The sequence below is a fragment of the Lutra lutra genome, chromosome 1, assembly GCF_902655055.1.
Source record: "Lutra lutra chromosome 1, mLutLut1.2, whole genome shotgun sequence".
Classification (NCBI taxonomy): Eukaryota; Metazoa; Chordata; class Mammalia; order Carnivora; family Mustelidae; genus Lutra; species Lutra lutra.
Window position 1 is genome coordinate 109,235,253 of NC_062278.1, and position 27,407 is coordinate 109,262,659.

The 27,407-nt window shown below is 37.7% G+C and overlaps 1 protein-coding gene across 5 annotated transcripts in view; it reads left to right on the forward strand.

Annotated features, from left to right (window-relative positions):
• The first annotated feature begins 2,144 nt into the window (after window positions 1-2,144).
• MAP3K13 (mitogen-activated protein kinase kinase kinase 13) overlaps window positions 2,145-27,407 on the forward strand; it is a 165,270-nt gene continuing 140,007 nt past the window's right edge. The window contains exons 1-3 of one of the 5 annotated variants that reach the window (XR_007127915.1): window positions 2,152-2,258; window positions 4,146-4,272; window positions 9,680-10,770. The gene's annotated coding sequence lies outside the window, so the exon portion shown is untranslated. The other 4 variants (XM_047732067.1, XM_047732077.1, XM_047732085.1 and 1 more) reach the window with 4 other exon arrangements.

The window sequence follows — 27,407 nt, forward strand, 5'->3', positions numbered from 1 at the left end:
TTATTCATCTCTGTATATCCAGTGCCTGGCATGGTGTCTCTCCTAAATGAATAAAGAAATGAATGGAATCAGGAGGTTGAGATTCTAGGACCAATCAGTTCTAGATTCTAGTCAGAACTAGTCATTCTAGAATCTAGTCAGTTCTCTACTGACTGCCACTGGCTAACTTTGTGACTTTCAGCAGATTATTTAATTCTTATTGCCCATAGATTCATGGGTATTAAGGAGGGCACGTATTGCATGGAGCACTGGGTATGGTATATAAACAACGAATCTTGGAACACTGAAAAAATAAAATCAAATTACAGAAAAAAAATCATCTTTTTTAATTCTAGAGTTGGAAGAAAACTTAAATTTCATCCATCCCAACTACATTATTCTGTGGGTCTATAGAATTACCTGATTATTTGGAACACGGACTTATTACCAATATTTGAATAGTAATACCCACGCTAGCTTTATCATATTCCTAGAACAAAGACTGAATATTTAAGAGAAATTGCTTGCAATACATTAGTCTAAATAGGATTTTGTCACGTTGGGATGGCTGGGAGGCTCAGTCAGTTAAGCATCTGCCTTCAACTCAGGTCATGATCTCAAGGTCCTGGGATGGAGCCCCACATCTGGCTCCCTGCTCCGCGAAGAATCTACTTCTTCCTCTGGCTCTCCCCTGCTCATGCTCTCATTTGCGGGCGCTCTCTCTCTCTCAAATGAATAAATAAAAATCTAAAAAAAAAAAAAGAAGAAGATTGTGTCACCTCATTGGCGATGCACTCAGTCTTTCTGTTTACCTTTGGTTACTGCTTGGATCTGTTACTTATTCACGTCCAGACAGCTAAAACAGAAGATAGAGATCACAGGAGCTGATACTTAGCCCCTCAGTTCTGAGTAAATATAAGAAGTTTTCCAGAGGAGAGGGAGCTAACTCTATAGGAAATGCACTCAGCACTACCAGACTAGAATATCCAAATGATCATCAGATTCGTCCGTCTGCTAGGTTTCATTGCTCCTCTCTCCTGGACTGGGATTTTCCTAGTCCTTTTCACTTGAGAGTGAAGGTCATGAAAGTGAATCTGTTTTTACCTTATTAGCGCCTTGAGGCAGATTTTGGGAAGGGATGGAGGTGGTGAGCATTAAGACTCCACTTTTGGTCCTAGCCCTGGCACTAGGACTTTCAGTAAGTTGCTTCTCTGGGTTCAATTTTCCTCACTTGTAAGATCAAGAGGTTGACTAAATTATTCTCTAAAGTTCTTTTTCATTTCTAACACTCTGTGAAGTTTTTTGTTGTGAGGATAAGACCTCAATTCAGCTGGTCTCCTGTTTTGCCCTGGGTTAGTTTTCTTCCTTCCATAATTTATTATCTCCATGTTTTTGAGGACAGAGCCTGGGTTTTACTCACCTTTCTTCCAGTATCTAGCACAATAACCAAGCAGGTGGGTGACTTCAAGTAGGGTTGAAGTTGGTTCCTACACAAAATTCCATCTTTGGAGGAGCTCACACTTAAAAGGAAGGTACCAAGTACCATTAATCCCTTGATTGAAAGCTGAGGATACAACAGATAACTGGAAAACTGGTTCCAGCTTTCCTAACCACTTACCAGTTCCAACAGGAAATAAGAGAGTGCTTGTAATCCTCACTCATTGGGCGTTTCATTGTGCTGGAGCTTTCTGTGTTATCTCAAGCAACGCACATACCAACGCTATGTTTTAGGTACTAGTATCATCTCTGTTTCACAAAGAAACGGGCACAGAGGTTAAGTAATTTGCCAAGGTAACACCCTGCCAAGGTAACACCCGTACAAGTGAGAAGCAGCGTTCGAAACTAGACAGTACAACTTCAGAACCCGCACTCCAGAGCACTCCAGTGAGCAGAAAAATCGGAAAAATCACAAGAACATTCTTGGGTTCGAGGCATGGAGGGAGCAGAGGTTGGTGACTGCAGAAGCCGACACACCAGTCTGAAAAGCAAAAGATGAACTTCGAGAGGTACTACGCAGCCGTTAAGGAAGGCAGGGGTAAAAGAACCCTATAAACGAAATCTGGAGCAGGCCTGCGTCCCGGGCGAACCGAGGAGGCCGCCGGAAGTGACGTCACTGGGCGGGGTTGGGACGGTAAGCTGGACTACAAAGCCCTGTGGAATTTCGGCCGGAGGTGATGCACAGGAAGTTACGCCCTGGAGGCGGTACCAGGTAATGGAGGGCGTCGCGATGGGCGGGGCGTCGCGTCTGTGGTCATCCTGGAACCTCCGGTCCCGGGCAGGTAACGTGCTGGTTAAACTTGGACCGGGTCAAGGGTGGCGGTTGGTGTTGGTGTCCCAGGTAGTTTGGGCAGGGAGAGATGGATCTCGCCTTAGGCTGGAGAAGAGTCTTCTTGGCGTGGGACTCTCTGGGGAAGGCGGGGTACGGGGAACTTTGGGAACGGGGTCGTGAGGACCAAGGCCGTCGAGGAGGTACCGGCTTGAGACTTCCGGGAGTCGGTCATGGCTGGAGTTCGTGGGCTCCTGAGCCTTGGCGCTCTGGGGTGAAAGGTGGAGCCTAGGCGTTGAGATGAGCGGACCTCGAGTTCATTTCTTACCTGCTCCGACCCCCGCATCTGTACCGCTAATAGGGGACAGGTACTTCATCTCTTAATCCAGGACGGTGCCTTGCCACTATTAGGCATTCTTTACATGTTGTTGAATGAATGAGTTATTCAATATGAACGCACGAACCAGATTGGCGATCAGCAGGGGGAACTTCTCCCGAACTTCAGGATCTCTACCTGAGTGTAGAAGTGACTTCAACTTATGAGGGTTCTGGGGGAGTAGAGATTGAAAACACTGTTGTTGTTTTGTGAGATTATTGAAATTTATAAATTTGTTTTATTATTTTTGATGGTGGGGGTAGAGGATAAAGCGATTAATTGAGCTTCTTTCAGATTTCTTTACTTTTCTGGGAGGAACTTCCAGGTAATAATGGGGGAGGAATGATAAGCTACAGTTGTAGCACTGAGCTTCGAATTAGTGATCGAAGTGTTTTCTTTTCAGCAATATGAACTTGCTTTCTATTTTCTTTATGTTTTCTTTCTTTTATTGTAGTGCTTCTTGCATTTGAGAAATAAGTGATTTCTTAACAAAGATGAAATTAATTTATAAAAATCCAGTTAGAGGTTTCACCTGGTGTGTTCAAATAGCATAAACTCCTTACACAGACTTGTAGGAGGCCTGCAAAAGAATGAATCCCTGAAGATTAAATTGTCTTTTTGTAAAATATTTGTTTAGATGTCTTAGATGAAGAGTGGCCATAGAACTAAAGAACAAGTGCTGTAACCGATTAGTTTTGATTGTCAAGTGGAAAAAAGTGCAGAGGACAGACATAGCAGGCTGTGTAATGGGATCTGGGCATGAATTATTATCTGGATGCAGTGATTTTGTGTATGGGCTTTGTGCTATCTAATGAGATAGTAGCTCCTAAGAGGTTCTAGAATCTTTTATGGACTGGATGTAATAGAGTAGAAAAACCTGAATTTATGCTTTTGTTTGTTTGTTGTTACAAAGAAGAAACTAGTAAGCATTTTTAGATTTAAAAATCCAAGGGTCATCTGGCTGCCTCATTCTGTGGAGCATTTGACTCCTGATCTTGGGGTTGTGGGTTCAAGCCCCACCTTGGGTGTAGATGTTGCTTAAAAAATAAAATCTTTAAAGAAGAAAAATCCAAGAGGTTTTTTAAAATAGTCTGAAAAAAAACCAGGAAGTAGACATGTAAATACATTATTGTAGTCATTTAAATTTGAAAAGTTTGCCTGCCTTTAAAATTCGTTTTCCCCGTTTTTGGAAAGTGTTGTTATCCAAGTCATTCCCATCTTTACAAGCTCTTACTATGGTGCCACCTTTAGAATGCATAGAAATAGAGTACAAAGCAGTGTTTTGAGATTGTCTAGATTTTGTTAATAGTAATGTCTTACTTAAAAATAAAGTATAATTTTGCTACCTCATTCTGCTGTTCAATGTCATCTCCACCAATTTTGTGTATCTAAATGTCTATATTCATAATAATAACTATAATTAACAATAATATAATATATATTATAATAACTAATAATTATAGTTCATAATTAGTATCTAAATGGTAACTTAGGTATGTGCATTGACATTCTTGAGGTTTTCAGTTTTGCAGAACACTGATATCTATGGACTCTAATATGGACTTCATTTAAAGAAATCTACGGACCATTAATGGACAAAAACATGAATCAATTTATGTTGTGGCATTCAAATCGTAGCACTTTGGGAAAGGTAAGTTGTTGTCTGTGTTTTATGTTAGGTGAGAAATAGAACAGCCTTGGATTGGTCTAGGAAATTTGGGGATTGTAATTGAAAAATACAGAACGAGTCTTCAAATTATGTTTTAATCTGGATCTTCCAAAGAGAGGTTTGTTCTGTATATATTAGGTAATTATTACTGTTTCCTTGTAAGATTGGTCAGAAATTAAAGAGATTGGGAAGTTACATTACTCTTGGACGATTACTGCTCTGTTCTCTCTTTTTTTGGGGAGCTCTCCTTTCAACACGTTAGAACCTGGTAGAATATATCAGCCTGTGGATACCCTGTAGGAATGGGGCTTCAGATACTCATTTAAATCATCTCACATCTGAGTTTGGCTCTGTGATAATATATGTACCAAATCTCGTGGCCAATTTTACTTTCTATGTTAGGTTAAAGCAAGAAAAGAAGTTTAAAAAATGTCTTCTTTCTTTATGCTACTTTATATATGCTATTTTCCTTTCTTTTCTTTTAAAACATCACTTATGGGATTCATTCTACTGGTCTTTTATCTTTCTGTCCCGGGGGGGTAAATTTTCTCTCTCTTTCCTATTTTACCTTAGGAGTTTGTTAACTTTCAGTCTTTAACTTATAACTTTGTGATAATGTTTGGCACCTCTTAATCACTAAGCATTATATTTGTAGATTTTTCCAGTCTCCTTTGGCTTCTTGTTTAGAATTTGCTCAATTCCAAAACCAGTTAGTACTTCTAGGAATTCATCTCTTAGATATATTTGCGCCTGCACACAAAAATTTGTATATAAAGATATCATTACTATATTATTTTAAATTAAGAAGCAGACAAACTAGGAGTAACCTAAACATCCCTCACCAGAGCTCTGATTAAATATATGCCTTCATGCAATGTAGTACTTTACAGCTTTTAGAAAGAACGAAGCTAATCCATAGGCAGCGGTATGGCAAAATCTGATATGTTGTTAACTGAGAAAAACAAGATAGAACTCTCTGTATAGTGTGTTTTCATTTGTGTTTTTAAAAGCGTACGTTTATATATATACATGCAAAATTTCTCAGAATTTGTATGAGGAACTATAGACAGGTACTCCTGGTGAATGAGATTATAGGTCTATGGTAAGAAGATGACTCATATTTTTTCTGTGTACTCTTTCTGGTGGGCTGAATTTTTAACCATGAACATGTTTTTATAATACTAGGGAACAAACAAATGATAAGGCTTTAGGTTAATTTGAGAACTGTGGAGCCCACAGCTATTCTTTATGACTTTTGTCCTTATAATTATTTGTACTGTTCAGAGGGAATGGGGTTGTATAAGTGAGTGAAGTTTTTGCCAGATCGGAATGGAAGATTTGGTGACATTGTAATAGGTTTTTAACCTTGCCATTGGATTATTACTCTTATGAATAAACTAAGTGCTTAGTGCTGCTGAATTTAATACTCATATACAATCATAGCATTTACTGACCTCCCTAGGTAATATGGATATTATCTTTGTTTGCAGGCTAGGTTTCTGTTGTGTTGGCATGGTTCTTCTGAGCTCCTCAGTATTACTGAATGTCATGAACTTTGTTTTATTTGAATTGCTGTTGAGGGACTCTACTCTTTAAATAAGTCTTAGTTATTATTTCACTTTGTTCTTGATGTTTAGTGCTGGCTTAAAGCATTTCAAAGAATGGCTTATTCTCTCTGTTAGCAAAATCAGTAAACCAGAAAGATCCTTTAGATATGTATGGATAATCTCATTCTGTATTGAGAATAATGCTTTGAAGTGGCTGATTATTTGCCATGGGACTCCGCAAAAATTTCTTGTGACTTTTTCTTCTCTAGCCATCTTTATCTTTCCACACTTTCCTTTTGGGAAATTTGGAAAAATAGTAATAGGTGAATACAAGAAATTTAAAGATACAGTAATCTTTGTTCATTAGTAATGGGATTTTATTTGAAACTTGCTTGAGAATAAGTTTTATAAGTTACATACCTTTATGATACCACTGATTGTGTATCTTATGAAAATAAAAAGGCCATTTATCTGGGGGCTGAGTCATGATTAATAGATTAGAACCGATTATGGTATGTCTGGTGATACAATAGAAAGGAGCACATCGACATAAAAGTTACATAGAATTGGGGAAGATACATGTAGGTGTGTGTGTCTATGCATATAAATATGTATTTATAAAATGTGTATATATATATATATATATATATATATATATATATATTCTTTTACACATAATATATGTAAAATTTTCTGGAAAACCGAAAGTTCCATATAGGAAGGTATCCAGTTAGCACAGGAAGAAAAAAAAGTCAGAATTTTAAGACCTTAGAGCTGGGCCTATCAACGGCTAATTTATGATTATGAGAGCAGCTTAAAGAATTTTGGAGTTTTAAGATCATTCACAGGTTCAAGTGATAGGAAGGTAGATGGAAGACTGAGAGAAAATTAAAATCTAGCAAACATATAAGATTATGGTTGAGGGTATCCTTTAAGATTCTGGTTGGTGTTATTATTTTGGGGAGGAGAAAAAAAAAGGGAACTCAAAAATGTATTGCTGTTCAGTTTGAATTTGAACTAGGACCACAAGTTTTTCCTAGCTTTCCAATTGTGTATGACCAAGATGGATAAACTAGATCCATTAACTTATACAACATTATTCTACAGAAACTGATTTGATCATTAGATATACCTCGAAGAATAAGAGAACTATTTTTAACCAGTTTTGTGATTATGTAAAAGGATAACTGTGATGATCGAGACTGAGGGGACTGGGACTATTTTGTTGAGAAGATAGAAGACTTTGGAAGAGTTGGAAAAGCTGTAGGAAGCACACTTGTTGTCTGTTAGTTGAGGCCAAGTGAGCAGGGGAGCCTCTGTGTTCTGAGGCAGTGAACTTTGGGTCATTAGGGCTGCTAAAGCAGAGTTGGAACATCAGGAATGTTGTAGAGGGAATTTCTTATTGTATGGGAGATGGTACTAGATTATTATAAAGGTTCCTTTCAAATCCTAAAATTTTTTTATACTGCAATGAAGTATTCATTACATTATGGGTACACATTCTGTTATCAGTGTATTTAAATACTGATCCCTAACTTATCCACTCATCATTTATCCACCAATCTCAACTTAACCTGTAACGAGGAAGTAAACTTAAAAATTACTTGAGCTCCCAAATTAAAAGACACAAAACCCATATGCTTTCTTTTAGGTCCTTACTCAGTTTATTGACTCTTTTAAAAGATTTTTTTTTTTTTTAAGATTTTATTCATTTGACAGAAAGAGAGCACAAGTAGGGAGAGCAAGACAGAGGGAAAGGGAGAGGCAGGTTCCTTGCTGAGCAGGGAGCCGGATGCAGGGCTCGATCCCAGGATCCTGGGATTATGACCTGAGCCAAAGGTAGACGTTTCACCAACTGAGCCACCCAGGCGCCCCTCTAATAGGCTTAATTAACTGGTATCTATCTCCACAGTATACTAGAAGCAGCAGATTGTAAGTAGACTGAGTGCTAGTGTAAGTTTAATATATATTAATGCTAATAATGGTTTTGGCATGCTTAAGCAACCTTTTTTTATTATTATTATAAGTGATTCACGTCCACGACAAAAATTAGAATATAGAAATATATTTTGGGGTGATGTGTGTGTGTGTATATACACACACACACATATATATATATATAATATGATATGTATGATATATATATACATATGATATATATATATATATATATATATATATATATATATATATATCTCACCAGAAGAGAATTAAAGTTACCTATAGTTCCTTACCACTATTAATATTTTAGTGGCATGCTTTATTTTTAAACTTCTTGACATTCCTGCAGGATATTACTTCCAAGTAGTGACTGCTAAAACTGATTCTACATTATTCATGTTTGGAAACTTAAATTAGTCACTATACTTTATGATCAGAATATCAGAAAGTGAAAGATTATGACATGGCACAGCACTGACTTGAAAAAAACCTTAGTCCTGGTCAATTTTGTTGCATTGAAACCAGTTTTATAGATTAGTGGGCATAGGTTGATATTCTGGAGCCAAGGGAGTTTGAATCCTAATTCCACTATTTACTAGCCATGTAAACTACCAGAATTTCTTAATTTCTGTGTGCCTCAGTTTCTTCATTTATAAATTGAGGATAATGATAGTATCAAAATCACAGGATTATTATGAGGATTATTAATTAATACGTGTAAAATGCTTAGAGCTGTGCCTACCACAAAGTTTAGACTCAGTATATATTAGTTGCTATTGTTATTCTTTTTAAATTTTTTAAAGATTTATTTATATTATTTTTTTAAAGGAAAATTTTTTTTTAAGATTTTATTTATTTATTTGACAGACTGAGAGAGATCACAAGTAGTCAGAGAGGCAGGCAGAGAGAGAAGGAGAAGCAGGCTCCCCGCTGAGCAGAGAGCCCAATGCAGGGCTGGATCCCAGGACCCTGAGATCATGATCTGAGCTGATGGCAGAGGCTTTAACCCACTGAGCCACCCAGGTGCCCCTAAGATTTAGTTATTTTAGAGAGAGAGGTAGTGCACATGGGGGAAGGGGCAGAGGGAGAGAATCACCAAGCAGACTTCCTGATGAGCGTGGAGCCCAATGTGGGGCTCGATTTCACTACCCATGAAGTCATGACCTTGAGCCTAAATCAAGAGTTGGTTGCCCAAATGACTGAGCCCCCTAGGCACCCCATTATTATTAATTTTTAAAAACTTAAGGTTTTCTTGAAAAAAGGCAGGCTTATAGGCATACATAAAATAAAAAGAAACAAGTCAGAATGAACACAAAAGTAGGCAGTGAGATTTAGTATGTTTATTTCATAAAAAACTGTAAAGTGGTCTGAATTTTTCCATTGTAAGTCTTTGTTGACTTTTCTCCCATGTTAAATATTTTCAGACCATAATATTCCTAGTTCAGTTTCTTTCTCTACCGCACAAAATCAACTTTATTTTATGCTTTCTCTTCCAACAAATATTTGACCATGCTTTCAAAGATCAAAAGCCCTCTAAGACAACCGAATATCATTGATGGTGATCAGAGAGATTCTGGATATTATCATTAAATCAGTTTCTCTGATTACAGCCTAAGGTGGTTCTGTCAGAAGTTTGAATTCTGCAGTTTAAAGCAAATATTAATCAAAGAGATAAGCCAGTAAACGTACTAAGCTATTCTGTACACTCTGTCTTTTAAAATCTTTGTTTCCTTTTCTTTTTCTTCTTTATTTCATTTTAGTTTTCTCTTTCTGTTCTTTCAACATGGTATCTGGTAGTTTGATTAATTATTGGCCAAAGAGTTAAAGCTTTTCAAAACCTTTAAAAATTTTTATTAGACTTGCTGGTAGAATTTTTTTGTATGTTTTGTTTTGTCTTAAAGCATCAAGTACAAGCTTTTGAAGACCCTGGGGCCTACCATCATTATGCATTCAAGATTTGAGTTTGAATAACTTCATCAAGACTTAGATCCTCTTCAAAAGCCTCAAGTCTCATCTGCATTAAAGCTCTCCATTGAACCCTCTCACAAAAGTAAAAGCTTACAGGGACTAAAATCCACTAATACATTCCATTTTATATCCTTTCTTCTGATATCTCTTCAATTCCCTTGGCCTTTAGGGCCTTTCGTATTGTTTAAGATCCTTTAGATCAGAGCCAAGGAATAAGTGCATTCCAAAAGAATAGATGTCCTGTGGCCATAAGTTTTCATCGGTAGAGAAGCATAAACTTGGTATGATAAGTTTACAGTCAGGTCTTTTGTTGTAGCCTATAAAAACTTGAATCAACAATAAGAAATGAGAATGAAGTGGTAAAAATATCTGAGGTCAGATTATACCGTCAGTGGTTTAGAGAAAAGAGCCCTCCACCTAAAAGTTAGTGGTTCTTATTGTCTGCCTGAGAAGGTCACATAACTTCTCTGCACCTGAATTTCATCTGTAAAGTAAATCTGATATTATTTCCCCTGCCTACCTCACAGGGTTGTTGTGAGGGTCAAATGAAACAATATATATAAAAAGGACATTTATTTAAAATGTGCGGTATAGACACAGAGTCCTGTTATAAGTCATTCCCTCTGCTCTCAGGTGTGAGAAGGTAGATGATTTAAGCACACTGAGCGAGCACCTTGTCTAGGCTGGATACATGGAAACAAGGCTGTGTTAATTTTTGTTTTCTCTGAGTACTTTTGTGGGCTAATTCTAAAAAAGATGAAGACTATACATTTCCCTAAAAATTTAAGTTGGCATTTATACTGCTCTAGAGCAATTATATGCTGTAATTGTGTTCATGGCTTGCAACCTTTGTTTACTAAGTTGTGACCAGCATTTTTTTTTAAATGAAGAAGTGTAGAGCAGAACATTTCAAACTGCATCCCACATGGTAAGAGAGTGTGTGTTGTAGTTATATGTATGTATGAACGTGTGTGTGTTTGTATTTATGTACTTGGTCATTAAATAAAATGCATTTTTTTTCCTATGAGTTGCAGTCGCTGATCCAGGTGTGTTAACTTTAGTACTAATGCTTTCCTATGCATCTGGGTTCTTAGGAGACTGTTTCTTTTCACTTCATACCACTACTGCTTGTGACAAAGGAATGGACAGTAAATATCAGTTTGACTTCTGGTCTCATTGGTGAGATTTTGTAATTTCAGAGCACAGAGAAAGCCACTGGGCCTCTGGGTATTTTATTTAGTATCTAATAACCATCCACTTTGATGCCCAGACTATTAAAACATGTCAGGTTGGTTCAATCTCATACTAGTAGAAAGATTCTATCAAATGTTTTTTCTTTTAACTTTTTTTTTTTTTTTTTTTTTTGCTTTTATCTCTCTGACCTCATGGGGAAAAAACCCCACATACTTACAACAAATCTCATTTAGTTTAGTAATGTTTGAGGACTCTGTGGAGAATGGCCTAGAGAATATAGATAGCATGACCAGGAGTTTGATGATCTCTAGAAGAGAAAATGCCAGTTTTTCTTTCTCTGAGTAACTGAATTTATCTTTAACGATTTATTAAGATAAATAAGTCACTGGTATTAACTTACTCAACTGTTTTCAAAAAAAAAGATATCCACGTTTTTGCTGACAGCATTGGTTAGGAATAAGTGGCTTTTCTAGTGTCCACGAACAAGAGGGAATGGCTACTTCCATGGGTTTTACATTTGAATTCATTGGTGAAGAACTAATTCTCTAGTGCTATAGTATACTGAAAATTTGTATTTGGTGCCTTGGGATTACTTACATAAGCTTTGATGGAATTCTGTAAAACATACTGATGTTCGTTGCTCACAAATTATATAAATCTATATAGTAGTAACAACATGAATGTTTACCAGAAGATTTCAGAGGTAGAATCCAACTGGTTCATTTTTCTGAACAGCCATAGCCAAGGTTCATTCATTGGTGGAAACAGAACAAATTGCATAAATTGTGCAAATTGAGGCTCTTTTGTGTATGACAATTGGCAGTGATGTACATATACAATCAACTTTTTCTTGTCCCTCCCCCCAGAAGAATCACAATGGTATCTTTCTTCCCTTAGTGAAAAAGATAGATCTGTCTATCCAAAAAGGTCAAGAAAAGCAGTTAGGCAACCTCAGCTATTCTGGACCTTCTTTCCCACCTCTCATGACTCTAACCCATCATCACATTCTGTCTTTCCTACCTCCTAAGTATCTTTCAAGCTATTCATGTCCTTCTGTTTCCATATCCACTACGCTTATTTACACTACTGTTACCTTCGCCCCCACTTATACAAAAGTTGCCAACTGACCTCTTGTCAGTTGTCACTCAATCCTTCTTCCTCTAAGCTCATTGCTTTTAGAGTCATTTTTAAAAAATACAACTCTAATCTTTTTGAGCTCCTGCTTTAAACTGTTGGTATCTTATTGCCCTTAGAATTCAACCCCAATGCTTCAGGCATTCTTCTTTGCCTACTTAATTAACTCCAGCTGCAGTGGTCTTCAATTCCCTGAAGATGCCTTTTTTGGTGGTGGGGGTGGTCTTCAGTGATTTTTGCAGGTACTTTCTGCTTGGGAGTGTTCTTGTCCCTCTTATCCCTTTTAACTTGCTCCTACTTATATTTCCAATCTCACTTTAAATATCCTTTGCTTCCAAGAAGCCTTCCCCTATAGCCCAGACTAGATTAGATTTCCCTCCCTAAATTTTCTTTCCAGAATCACCCAGTTGTCATATCCTGTGTAGTTGTAATTATTTGCTTAATCATTTGTTAATATTCTCACCCATAACAATAAAGCTTGGACTGATGTGTCTCTTATTTACCACTATATTCCCAGTGCTTAGGAAAATCCTAGTAAATAGTATGATTCAGTAAATATTTGCAGACTAATGCTTCTCTTTTCATTTAGACATTTTAGGTACTGTACGTTCTTCTAGGTTATGTAACCTCTCTTCAGAACCTTCTAGTTGCTTCTCATCTCATTCCATATATAAGCTAAAGTCCTTATGATGGTCTCTAGGGCCTTACCTGATCTGCCTTTGCTCTCCCCTCATCTCTGGATCATCTGACCGTCCACCCTAGCCACTCCGGTCTCGTAGCTTATCCTCAGAACCTCAAAGTTCTCATCTGCCTTGGGAACTTTGTGCTTGATATTCCCTATGCCTGATAGGCTCTTGCTTTAGATATCTCTGTGGTTTAATCCCTCGTCTTCAGATCCTTCCAACTATGATTTGTCACCTCAGTAAGGGGGGGGGGCTCTCTCTGATCACCTTATTTAAAATTATAACCTTATCACCATTCCATGGCATTTCTGTTTCCTTTCCCTGCTTTATTTTTCTCATGGTCCTTACCTCTGACTGACATAATATTCACCCTTGTTTTCCCCAGCACCCAGAACAGTGCTTGACACATGGTAGGTACTTAGAACATAATTTATTAAATGAATGAATTCAACTTGTACTCACAGGTACATATATGGGACAATAAGACCTATAACCTGAATTATTGGGACTTAAGGTTTTTAAATGATTTTAAAAGATGAGTTTTTTTTATGATTTTAAAAGATTTTAAAATGATTTTAATGATTTTAAAAGATAAGTTTATATCTTATGCTGTTCTAAAAAATATTTGAAGTGGCTTCTAGAACTGCATATGGTACAACGAGATGAAGACATGAAGAGAGAGAATGTCTAGTAACATTAAACAGAGTAAGATTAAGACATAGACTATCCTCCATAGTGGCTGGCTAAAGGCAGGTTGAAATTTGCTTTGTTAAAGAATTAACCTGCTCAGAAATGATCACTGGATCAGAATCATGAACTTTGTTCTATGGCACAGGTCATCACAGACAGTTGAGTCTTACATAGAAATGCAGAAAACCTATTCACTTTAAGTATAGGAAGTCATGAAATGACTGTTCTACAAAGAACTTGCTATGTGTATAAGGAAATTCTCTGTTGGTATAAAACATGAATAGTTTATGAGTAGTCTATTCATAATAAAGCCTCTGCTACATCTGAGTCATGGCTGCCAGCCACTACTTATATTGTGTACAGGACATTTACAAGGTTGATTCAAACTTAGTAACGGAATATTTTTTAAAAGTCTGTCGGGGCACCTGGGTGGCTCAGTCATTAAGTGTCTGCCTTCTGCTCAGGTCATGATCCAAGGGTCCTGGAATCAAGCCCAACATCAGGCTCCCTTCTCGGTGGGAAGCCTGCTTCTCCCACTCCTACTCCCCCTGCTTGTGTTCTTGCTCTATCTTTCTCTGTCAAATAAATGAATAAAATCTTTAAAAAAAAAAAAAAAAGTCCACTGTCAGAGATACCAACCAGGACATTCATTACTCTATAGTTTCTCTGACTCTAATCACAAGATGATATGAGATTCCAATGGTTGTGGCCTCCTTTTAGAGAAGGGCAACTTAGAGTTTTCATCTCGCAGTATATACATAGATCAGATTGTTACGTCATACACTTTAACCAATGCAAAGTTATATCCAATTATATCAATAAAATTGGGGAAAAAAGAGTTACACAATCGTAACTGAATTGGGGTGAAGGATTGGGAGTAAAGCAGGTGAATTAGATTTCAAGAATTCTCACCAATATAGTAACAGAATGAGAGCTACCTTGTGCGCGGTGTGTGTGTGAAGTTAAATGGGACATTATACAGTACCTGCCTTTGTGCTCATGGGAATATATGCTTTCCTAATTTTGTTCTGTCTTCTTCATTTAAAACTGAGTCAGAAGTGTGGAGCTCCCTGCACGTCAGAGAGAAAGCAGGGATGTGGGTGGGCGTGGACTGCAGGCCTTGGGGTTAACTGCAGCACTTCATTCAACAGAGCTGGTATTTTGAAGCAAAAGATGAGACTATTTAGCTAGGTGGGGTTCTACTGGCAAAATGTGTTCTTGTTTGACTTTTCTTTCTTTCTTATCTCTGATCTGGAGATAAACAGTGCTTTTTGAAGTAAAATCTTCCTTCCTGGCCCATTTTTTAGGATTGGGAGAGGAGATCTAAACAACATTAGACTTTCAAAGAAATAATGAAAATGTGTATTTAAAAAAAAATCATTTATGTTCTACATATTTCAGAAAAAGAATATGAGGAGACATAAGAACACCACAGAACAGCTCTTCTAAAGAAAAAGTGATTTTTATCAAAAGCATTGTGTAGAACATGTGGCTGACTAATGATCATATTGGGTTATGTTTAACCTATAAATCTACATTATTCTAACAAACGTATTAATTGAGTGTACTTTACATATTTATTTGCTGGAACTTTAGATTAATTTTTAAAGAAATCAGGTTTCTTCATTTTGACATTTAATGAGCTACAGAAAATCTAAGAACAGACAGAACCATCCTTGTAAAAAATAATGCAAAGGTCATCATATCTTCTAGCATGCAATGGTATAGAAGCAGAAAGATCTTGTTTTCAGTAAGTGTTGAAGTGGCAGAAAGAAAATATCCTCTAACTTCTTTGCTGACACAAAATTATTTTGTTACAGTGAGGACAAAGAATATGTCCATACTTTTGGAATTTCCCAGACGACGTCAGTCAGAATGCCTGACACAGCTAAAAGAGACTCAGTAACCCAAAAGGGTTCTGAATTGACAGAAGTTTGGAAAATTTTGCATTCTTTTTTGAAAATGTATAATGCGAATTAGTATTTTCCAAGCTTATGTGTGGCCAGAACTCTCTTTTACCCAGAAAATCTCAATAACCCTTGGAATTGTGTTTCAGGAAATGTTCTTCCTGATTTAAAAATAAATTTACAACATATAAACACATGTATACACATGCATAATATATTCTACAACAGTATTTGATATACTTTAAAATAAGTAAATAAATCTTGATTATCAATAAAATTATTATCCAATATCTCTTGGTGAAGGTAGATGTTAAAACTATTCCAAAATTGGTACATATGTACCAAATTGAATGTGTCGTTAAATAATTTGTGCAGTATTGACATAGATAATCACTTTACTTTTCTGGAAATAGGTTATTTTTGGTCTCTTGGCAAAAATATCACAGCCTTTGGGCATTCTTCCTTCTCTGACTATTCCTTCAAGTCTTCTCAGTTGGTTTCTCCTCATTTTCTTGACCTTTAAACACTGGAGTGCCCTAGGAACTCAATCCTAAGACCTTATTTTTTTTCTACCTAGACTCATTTCTCTTGATGATCTTACTACTCTCAAGGCTTTAATACCATCTTTACGTGAAAATCTTTATCTCCAGCTTAGGCCTTTCCTCTGAACACCAGACTTGTACATTTAACTGCCTACTTAACATTTCCATTTGTATGCCTAATACTCATCTCAAACTTAACATCTTCAAAATTGAACTCCTAATCTTCCTTTCCATTAAACTTTTTAGTTTTTCCATCTCAGTAACAGTAAATTATTTTGTTGAGGTTTTTTGCATCATTATTCATCAGAGGTATTGTGTGGTTTTCTTATAGTATCTTTGCCTCATTTCAGTATTAGGGAAATGCTGGCTTCATGAGTCTGCAATTTTTTGGAGGAGTTTGAAGATTGGTATTAATTCTTTGAATATTTGGTAGAATTCTTAAGGGAAGCCATATTGTCCTGGGTGTTTCTCTTTTGGGAAGTTTATGATTATTGATTTAATATCCTTACTAATTACAGGTCCGTTCAGATTTTCTATTTATTTAAGATTCAGTCTTGATAAATTACATGTTTCCATTTCTTTTTTCTGTTCTTTTTTTTTTTTTTTTGGTGCAAATTGGTGGTTTTATTAAAGCACGGGGGCAGATAATCCAACGTGTTGGTGTCTAATTGTTCACAGTACTCTTCTGATTTTTTTAATTTTTGGGTAGCAGTTGTGATGTCTCTTCTTTCATTTTGTATTTTTGTTATTTGAGTCTTCTCTTTTTTCTTTCTTTTTGTTTTCTTTAAGATTTTATTTACTTATTTGACAGAGAGGGACAGCGAGAGAGGAAACACAAGCAGGGTAAGCAGGAGAGGGAGAAGCAGGCTCCCCACCAATCAGGGAGCCAAATGTGGGGCTTGATCCCAGAACCCCAGGATCATGACCTGAGCTGAAAATAGGTGCTCAACTACTGAGCCACCCAGGTGCCCCTCTCTTTTTTCTTTGTGTAGCTAAGATGTGCCAATTTTGTTGATCTTTTTAAAAAAATCAGCTCTTCATTTCAGTGATTTTTAAAAATTTTTCTATTATCTATTTTATTACTGCACTAATTTGTATTGTTTCCTTCCTTCTGTTAACTCGGTTTATTTACTTTTTATTTTTTTTAAAGATTTTATTCACAGAGAGAGCACAAGCAAGGGGAGCTGCAGGCAGAGGGAGAGGGAGAAGCAGATTCCCTGCTGAGGAGGGAGCCTGACACGGGACTCAATCCAGGACCTTGAGATCATGACCTGAGCCAAAGATAGATGCCAAACCAACTGAGCCACCCAGGTGCCCTTGCTAACTGGGTTTAGTTTGTTCTTTTCCTAGTTCTTTGAGGTGTAGAGTGATGTTTTTTTTTTTTTTAAGATTTTATTTATTTATTTGATAGAGATTACAAGTAGTCAGAGAGGCAAGCAGGGAGAGAGGAGGAAGCAGGCCCACTGAGCAGAGAGCCTGATGTGGGGCTCGATCCCAGGACCCTGAGACCATGACCTGAGCCGAAGGCAGAGGCTTTAACCCACTGAGCCACCCAGGTGCCCCTAAAGTGAAGTTACTGATTTGAGATCTTCCTTCCTTCTTCTTTCTTTCTTCCTCCCTTCCTTTCTTTCCTTCCTCCTTTCTTCCGTCCCTCCATTCTTTCCTCCCTCCCTCCCTTCCTTCTTTCCTTCCTCCTTCCTTTCTTCCTCCTGTAGGCTCCACACCCAGCATGAAGCCCAACACAGGGCTTGAACTCACAACCTTGAGATCAAGACCTGAGCTGATATCAAGAGTCTGATGCCTAACTGAGCCATCTGGGCACCCAAGATCTTTCTTCTTTTTAATGAGGGCATTTACTGCTGTAAACTCCATTATTAGTACTGCTTTTGTGCATCCCATAAATTTTGGTATGTTGTGTTTCTGTTTCCATTTGTCCCAAAATATTTCCTAATTTCTCATGTGATTTGTTTTCTTTGTCCCATGGTTGAGAGTGTGTTGTTTAATTTCCGCATATTTGTGAATTTTCCCATTTGTTTTGGTTCTTTTCTATACTTTCTTTGTTGATACTCTTGTTTTGTTCATGCACCATTTTCCTAATTTCCTTTAGTTATCTGTGCTTTCTCGTAGCACACTGAACATCTTTAAGATGATTGTTTTGCATTGTTTGTCAGGTAATTCATGAACTTTCATTCCTTTTGGGTCAGTTTCTGGAGGTTTATTTTGTTCCTTTGACTGGGCCATGTTTCCCTATTTCTTCATATGCCTTATTTATTTTGCTGGAATTTGTGCATTCAGAAAAACAACCACCTTTCTCAGCTCTGTGGACTGGCTTCAACAGGGGAAGACCTTCATGAGTTAACCTTATTAAAGATTCTGAGGACTTCTCAAACCTAGTAAGGACATGTGCTTTCTCTGGGCCTGTGTATGTGCCTTCCCAATTTGAGTTCTCCAGTTGCTTTTATAGGAGTTGGTCATCTCTTGCTCCCTCTGGTGTTCCTCAGTGAGACTGCAGGTTTTCTGGGGCTGCATCTCGCCTCTGTGTTCTCCCATGTACTCACCAGCCCCCAGGCATCCAAAGTATGCCTAGTTTCCTCAGCATTCCAAGCTAAATGAGAGAGAAATCGGTCTTTCAGGCAGTCTCCCAAATATCTGGAACATGGAGCAAATATTCTGCTCTTATTCTGATGGCGAAGCTGTGAGTTGGGTGTTTACTCCTGATCACGGTGAAGTGTACCAGCTTGGGGGAAGGGCTCTAACAGGTGAAATGAAATCTTCCCGTTCAATGTGACTGTTCTTGGTATTGAGCTTGCCTGAGATACTACAGCTTCTTAACTGGTTTTTGAAGGCCACATACAGGCTTTTTAGACCATATATTATTGTTAAGTTAGCGTCTGTCTAGGGGAGCTAGCTCTAGGGCGTCCTATTCAGCCATCTTGCTGACCCTCTGTGCGGAAATGAGGTCTGGGTCTTCCATGTTTTCTCTTCTAATTAGGATTCTAGTCATGTTTGATTATGGCCCCCACCCTATTCCAGTATGACTTCATCTTCACTTGATTATATCTGCAAAGAGCCTATATGCAAATAAAGTCACGTTCACAGATACCAGGAATTAAGACTTCAATTTATCTTTTGGGAGGGAACACAGTTGCACCTACAATAGCCTCTCTCGATGCTCATAAAAGAATTGAGGGCAAGATAGATTAGAGAGAGCCAGCCTTTAGGACACATAGTTTAAAAACCCTACACGGGGTACCTGGGTGGTACAGTTGGTTGAGTGTCTGATTCTTAGTTTGGGCTCAGGTTGTGATCTCAGGGTTGTGAGATTGAGCCCTGCTTGGGGCTCTGCACTCAGCATGGAGGCTGCTTAAGATTCTCTCTCCCTCTTCCCTCCCCCTTTATAAAATAAATAAATAAATCTTGAAGATAGATAGATAGATAAACAAATACCCTGTCCACATTACCAATCATTGCTTCTTATATGAAGCAAAAATCTTAAGCCACCAGGGGAGGGACAGGAAACTCTTCCTTTTTCAGGGTCCAGACAAAGATTCATTGCTTGTGAGAGTAAGGTGGAAGCAAAAGCTCTCTCTGCTGGGGAAGTGTGGGAAACTCTCCGCCAGTAGCTGCAGCTACCTTGTAGTTAGTGTGGGACCTGGCGTGTTGGAGGGTTTTGTGCAGTGCTCCCCTATAGATACAAGGCCGAGTTTCACTGCCACAGAGAGTTGGGGAGGGGGTATAGAAAGCCCCATACCCAAGGCATGGGAATAGGGCCTGCCTATGATGGAGGCTGAAGCAAGAGAACCAAGACACTTAACACTGAGTAACGAACAACAGCAGTCTGCGTCTTCGGGAGGGACAAGGATGTGGCGAAAGCACCCCTTCTGTGGCGTAGACCTGCAGTGACTACCGAGAATGGAGTGTGGAGCAGGAATACTGAGGGAAAAGTGAGTATCCTGGGTCCCACACGAAGCACAGAGCAGCAGGTGCTCACCACTGGCGGAACAGAAGGGAACTACAGCAACAATAAAACCCACTCAGCCACCGACCAGATTATTTCTCTGGACTTGCAGGATACCTGCCTGTAGGACAGAAGAACAGGCATGCACACTTCCACGAGTTACTGTTCTTTTCCCCAGTTGGTATGGTTATTCTATAGGCAATGTGTGGCATTCCAAAATTTTAAAATATGTGAAAAAAATGACCACCCATTTTTAAGTTATAAAGCAATGAACAGACCCAGACCCAGAGATGACTCGTTAGAATTCTCTGACAGGAATTTTAATTATGATTAATATGTTAAACATATGAATGTGTTTAATTATGATTAATATGTTACTCTTAGTGGAAAAGGTGGGACATTTGCATCAACAGATGAAGAATCTTAGCAGAGAAATAGAAACTATAAAAAAGGGGAAGGAGAAGATTCAGACACATTTTTTAAAAATGTGGGGTGGCCTTTATGGTTGCTGCAGTAATCTATTAAAATGTTCATTGCTTCAATATTTTAAAAGAAAAAGAAAAAAAAGAAACAACCTAAACATCTATTAAGAGGGAAATGGATGGATGGACTTTGTTGGACTATTCATTCTTTGGCATAAATTCACCAATACATTGTAGACTTCTTCCCTCAACATGGGTCAATCTTAAAAAAAGAACGTTGAGTAAAATGAGTTTCAGGGGCGCCTGGGTGGCTCAGTTAAGCTTCCGATTCTTGATTTCCACAGAGGTCTTGATCTTAGGGTTGTGAGATCAAGCCCTGCAGTGGCTCTGCACTGAGCGTGGAACCTGCTTAGGATTCTCTCTTTCCCTCTCCCTTTATCCCTCCCCCCACCACTCTTGTGGCCCATGCACGCGTGTACTCTCTCTCTCTCTCTGTTAAAAAAAAAATCATCTTATACGTTATCATAAAGATGAAAAATAATACCTTTGGGGGGATGATAAATACTAGATTCAGAATAGTGATTAAAGTATTGAAGAGAATGGGTGAACTTGGAAGGGTACAGAAGCTGTTTGAAAGTTTTATATTTTGGGGGGCGCCTGGGTGGCTCAGTGGGTTAAGCCTCTGCCTTCGGCTCAGGTCATGATCCCAGGGCCCTGGGATCAAGCCCCACATCGGGCTCTCTGCTCAGCGGGGAGCCTGCTTCCGCCTCTCTCTCTGCCTGCTGCTCTGCCTACTTGTGATCTCTGTCTGTCAAATAAATAAAATCTTTAAAAAAAAAAAAAGAAAGTTTTATATTTTGGAAAATATCGGGCAGAATCATGGAAAACATGAGACAGTGGTGGGAAAAGGGTGAATTATTGTCAAGTTCCCTGTGGACTAGAATAGGAAAGCTCTTCAGACTCTTAGGAAGCGCCAGAGACTGGCTCATTTCTTTACACAGACTCTGGATTCTAACCACAGAGGAATTACCTGAGTTTGTTAATCACTAGTTGACAGGGAGTGCTGCTATGCTCTCTGGGTTGGGGGGGGGTAGGACATATTGGCATAAAATAATGTTTCTCAGACAGTGCAGAAGAATGTAGGAATTCCTAAGAGATCAAGACACAGTCCTTAATCTACCAGCATCATGTGCATCTCTCACAGGGAATTACTACCTGGCATTGTAACTTAAATTTCTGCCTAACTAGATTCTTAGTTCTTCAAGCACTCATTCTCAAGCACTCGGTAGGTACTGAATAAATGCTTATGGCATGAATGCAAGTGAGTGTCCCTTTCCAAGAGATGCAATAAAATCAGTAAAAAAATACTCAGTTATATCTCAGTATATGAAGTATGTGGCCAAAAGGGATCTTTTTCATAACTGAAGCCTCATTATGCATTAGAACAGTGATCCTCAAATTCCAATATGCATCAGAATCACCCCAGAGGAGGAATTTAGCAAAAAGCAGATGTGTGTGTGTGTGTGTGTGTGTGTGTGTGTGTGTGTGTGTGTGTATACACGTGTGTAAACAAAAACACATGTTGATGGGCCTTACCCTAGAGTTTCTGATTCAGTAGGTCTGGGTGGGACCTGATAATTTGCATTTCTAACAAGTTCCCGTGTAATGATGATGCTGTTGGTGCAGACAGTAAGTTGAGAGAACCACTACCTTATAAAAATCTTGGAAAAAAACCATGGAGATACATAATGAAAGTAACAAAATCACATACCCCTATCCTTCATGTATCATTCCTCTGGAAATACTTCCTAAAGAAATTAAAAAGAAAAAATAGAGGAAAACAAAATGATTTAATTAAAACACACATTTTGCTACTGTACCCTGTGGCAAATGGGATATTAACCACCTCTGCTTCCAGGTCTTAATCTGTGAAGTGAGGATAACGGCCTATTTTTTTTTTAAAGATTTTATTTATCTATCTATTTGACAGAGAGAGAGATCACAAGCAGGCAGAGAGGCAGACAGAGAGAGAGGGGGAAGCAGGCTCCCCGCCGAGCAGAGAGCCTGACTCGGGACTCTGTCCCAGGACCCTGAGATCATGACCCGAGCCGAAGGCAGAGGTCCAACCCACTGAGCCACCCAGGCACCCCAAATAAATCTTTTTTTTTTTTAATTTATTTGACAGAGAGAGATCACAAACAGGCAGAGAGAGAGGGGGAAGCAGGCTCCCGGCTGAGCAGAGAGCCCTATGCAGGACTCCATCCCAGGACCCTGAGATCATGACCTGAGCTGAAGGCAGAGGCTTAACTCACTGAGCCACCCAGGCGCCCCTATAATGGCATATTTTTTAACTGGAAGTATCTCTCAGGGTGGTTGTGAGGATTGAATTGATTAGGTAAAGTGTTCAGAACAATGTCTGACTTAATATATATTAGCTATCACTGTGTTGTTAAGAAATTTCAAAATTAATCATGGAAGAGAAAAGAGTTCTGAGCAGAAGACGTCAATCTGGGAATCATTAGGATGAAGGAGGTCAAGAAGAGAAAGCCCTGAACAACAACAAAAAAGGCACTGGGTATATTTTCCTTTATTTGTGAAAATGAAATTGTATTCTAGAAGCCAAAATACTTCTTATTTTTGCATTTAAGAGTTTACTGTTCAATAAATAACATCACATACAAATCTTTGCATTGAATGGCTTACGTTTGTATTTTGCAAAACAACTATATTGGGGATTTTTTTAATTATAAATATATTTGAGCCAAAATATATTAAAAAGTATAAGTGATGTTCTTGAAATCCCCTCCCTCCCCCGAAATGCCATGGCTTTTACCAATATCCTATAAGACATCTGTCTATATTGCATTGCTTTTGAAAAAAGCATTTTGGAATGTAAAGGTTAGGACATAATTATGAATTATTTATACTACATAACTTATTAATGTTTCCAAACTAATAGCAATTTTTTTCTTTTTGCTAACTAAATGGGAGTAGGGAGGTGGAGATGGAAGGGGGAAGTCCTTGAAAGAAAGCAAATTGATTACCTAAGTGTTCTTCCCTCCCTGCCCCGAGCCATCACATTTTTATTCCAGCTTCATTTGAAAAATCAGGGTTGCATTGATTTACTATCCCAGTCACTGTTCTTTCCTAACCAGAAATAGGTAGACAGGAAACATTCTGAGTTTGGGCAGGAGGAACAATTGAACGGCCTCTAATTCTGTCCTATAATTATTGTGATGTCATACTAATAAACTAATAAAATTCTTCTGAGAACCTGTACTATTGAGACAATTCCGGGCATGTTATAACATGGTATAGAGATCGTGTAGGGACAGTGTTCAAATGCAATCTTCCTCTGCTGAACTTGCTGTGATACAGCCTTTCCCCATTTGCTCTACCCTTCATCTCAACTTCTGAGACACTGATCAATTCTGTAGAAACTCAGATTATGAAATGTTTCGTTTCTAATCTGTCCTGAGCCAGCTTTGGAAAGCGGGAATGATGACTGGGCTAAAATCCCAGGCAACGTAATTGTACTTTCATCTTCTGAAAGTAAGGGAAAGAAGTACCAAGGGTGAAGCTAAGGAGTGTGGGGAAATTTTTTTGTTGGGCAAATCTTTTGTGTCTGTTCTAAATCATCCCCACCATCGGCTTATGATTCTATTGATTTTTGGTGGTTTCGAGTTAGTTTTGTAATCGCCACACACTGGAAGAGACGGGTTTCCCTGTAAGCCTTTCACAATACATCTGAGAGAACTCCCTCTCAGTGAAAATAGGTATTTTAAAAAATTCCAAAATAAAACTGTTATGCTGAAAAAATAAAAAAAATTAAAAAAAAAAAATTCCAAAATAAAGCAAAAAATAGAAATGCTTTATATTACCTAGATTTTAAGGTAGTTATGCTATTTGTATAACTAATGTTCACTAGTTAACAGGAATTAATTCTTGGCTCAGAGTCTCACTTTGGCCTGATATATTCAGTGTTTGACATGCTTAAAAATTGACCTGTCTTTGAAAGCTTGAAGCTGTATCAAGGGCAAATTTCTTGAATTGGGTAAATATGTGAAGGTTTTCTGTGTATAATTGACCCTATAAATATATAATGCCAAATATGTTTAAAGAAAAGATCTTTTCTTAAATGGCCTAAGGAGAAAAAGAAGCCTTTCATTTGGTGTAAAGTTTATTGATTCATCTGTTAAATAACACCCAGGTTCAAGGTGCAGAAACAGATACCACTTGGCATACCTTTCTAGTGTATCATGTGAAAGTAGTTTCTGTTTGAAACTTCCAGATAGATACTCGGGGCCTGACGGGGAATTCCAGCAAGGTCATTTACCCATTCAGACTTTAAAAAAAAAAATAAGAAAAAAAAAAAAGCGAAAAAAATTGCCTTTGTGTAAACATTAACCTATCTGCTGCTAGGTTTTTTGTTGTTGTTGTTGTTGTTGTTGTTGTTTTTTAAGGGAGAGCTCAGGCTGGATTTCTTTTATAGTTCAAATCAAAAATAATAAATTCAATTAATTTGGAGGTTACGTTGCTATCTTTGTGATGTATTATAGCTCCTCTGCATTGGCAGAATATCCAGTGCTTAGAAAAATGGCTTTCCACTGTCTAGCCCTTAAAATACAGGAATTCTTAAAATGTTTTCATTGTGCTTTCCTTGGTAGTCCTATCAGTTGAAACAGACCCAGTTCTTACTCTTGAAGTTTTATAAACCTGCCCTTCAATGACATTGACAAACAGACAGGCATTTGACTAAGCAAACATTGCTGGATCTACATGATGAATTAAGTATTGTCATTTTGTAAATGTCTTTTGTGTGGTCTAAATACACAATGAAACGTTGACTGTTCAGAAAATTGCAAGAGAAGTTATTCATCCATAGGCTGGCAGTGTATTCAGTCCTGATTCTTTAAATCCATATTTTGGTTAATGTTAAAATTTACATATATGGTATATCATAAAATGTTAGCATATTAAATTTAGTTTTAATTTTAATTATTGTATAGCTTTCAAATTTTTTATCACTCCTGTGTGAGTCTGTAGGGCCTTTGTGAAAGGTTCCATGTCTGACCTGCAACATCATGTATAATTTCCTGCTTTCTGTCCTGAATGTTCCATGCCCCTCATACTGTTGCAGGGATCGCAGGTGCACTCACTACTTTTGGACAAAGTAGAGCTTTTATAAAAGATGCTTATTAAATATTGAGTAGATACCAAATGTCTATAAAGTAGCTATAAGGTTTGTGGAATAACTATGGAAAACATTTGCTTCCCTGTAGCTCAGTTTTTTTTTTTTTATTATTATGTTATGTTAGTCACCATTCATCATGGAACACGACATTAGTTTTTGATGTCGTGTTCCATGATTCATTGTTTGTGTATAACACCCAGAGCTCCATGCAATCCGTGCCCCCCTTAATACCCATCACCGAGGGTAGCCCAGTTTTTAAAAAGCACTATTATCTTTACCTTTAATATCTCCTGTAGACTCCTCTCTTTTCCCAAACTTTTCGTGCTTCTTCAGAGCAATTCTTCTGAATTTTCAAAAAATTCTGAATTTTTTGTTAATAATTTTCTTACTTTTCCCAGTGTTTTTTTTTTTTAATCATACTCTCTGTGTCCCCAAACAGTATATTGGTTAGTTTTATGTGTTTTTGAACTTGATAAAAATGTAATCATATCGTATGTATTTTTCTGGGCCTTACTTTTTTTTTTTAATCAGCATTAAAGTCTTAGATTTGTCTATGTCAATGCATATAGCTATTGCTCATTGGTTTTCCCTGCTGTATACTATTGCATGTATAAATATTCCAGAACTTTATTAGCAGATGAATTGATCGATAGACATTGAGATGTTCCAGTTCTTTGGTACTACAGACATTGCTCCTGTATATACATACATTCCTGTATCTATATCTCTACACATGTGCAAGAGCTTCTCTGTTAATGTTTCTCAACCTTTCCCATGTCATGGCACACATAGAAAATGATAGAAAATATTTGTTCCATAATACTGCATTAAAGGAATGAAGCTGTGTCTCTGGTCTAGGCGCTTCTGCTTGGCTGGAGGGCTGAGGAGGAGATCCATATCTGGGCACACCTGTAACCTATTCATTGTGTACTGGGGCACCAGGGCATAGCAGTTGAGAAGCTTTGTCCCTGGGAGTTGAATTGCTGCTTGTAGAAACATGCTTCAACTCTTCTCGTAATACCAAATTGCACGGTGGTATTCATAATTCCATTCACCTGAGGTTCAAAGTGCTTGTATCAGTTCACATTCCATGAATATATACTTAAGATGAAAAGGGAATCCTTGAGAATTATACCAATCTCATGATTATAAAGGTCAAGTTGGAGAAGAAAATAATTGATTATTCCCTAGGATATCAATTTAGATTTGCTTTCTCAAAATATGATAAGGTCAAAATTCTTTACAGCATGACAGCAGAGAGTTATAGGCCATGGATGAGGTTAAGACGTGATAACAAGCCCCCGTAGTTGTTATTAATCATGCCAGCCAACAGCCTGAGCTGAAACACTTGTGGGAGCTGTGATTCTGTCTTCCAGGTTTAGTGTTGCATTAGCTTTTTATTTCTTAGCCTTGAGACAATGTATACAAGATGCAATATGAGAGCTATCTTCTGTAGAACTTTTAGTTTAAAAACCCAAACGTTTATAAAAGAAGCTGGTTTTGACTCTTCTTAAAATTGATGTTCTTTTAAATAGTAAAAATGTCATAAGTATCAGAATTGATTAAGATAATAAATGATAATTTTTCTCTTCAGATAACATTAGACTAGACAACTGATCTTACAACAATCACTAACCCCACATAGTTTTTCCATGACATTTTCAAAACGCTCCTCTATATTACGACACTGTTACTGCTCTGACGGCTTTCTCACACAAAAGATGTAAAAAGAAAATCTTTGCTTGGTGGGAAGTACTGCTTTGTGGCCTATAGACCAAGGCTGTTTAAAATTAGATGGAAAATATCAGGGGAAAGCTTTCAAATTTATGCTTATCCTGGTATATGATGACTAAAGTAACATTTTAATTTACTTGGAGAATTACATGTGAATACTGTACTTCCCTTTTACTGAAATACTGTGTACTGCTTATAAGGAA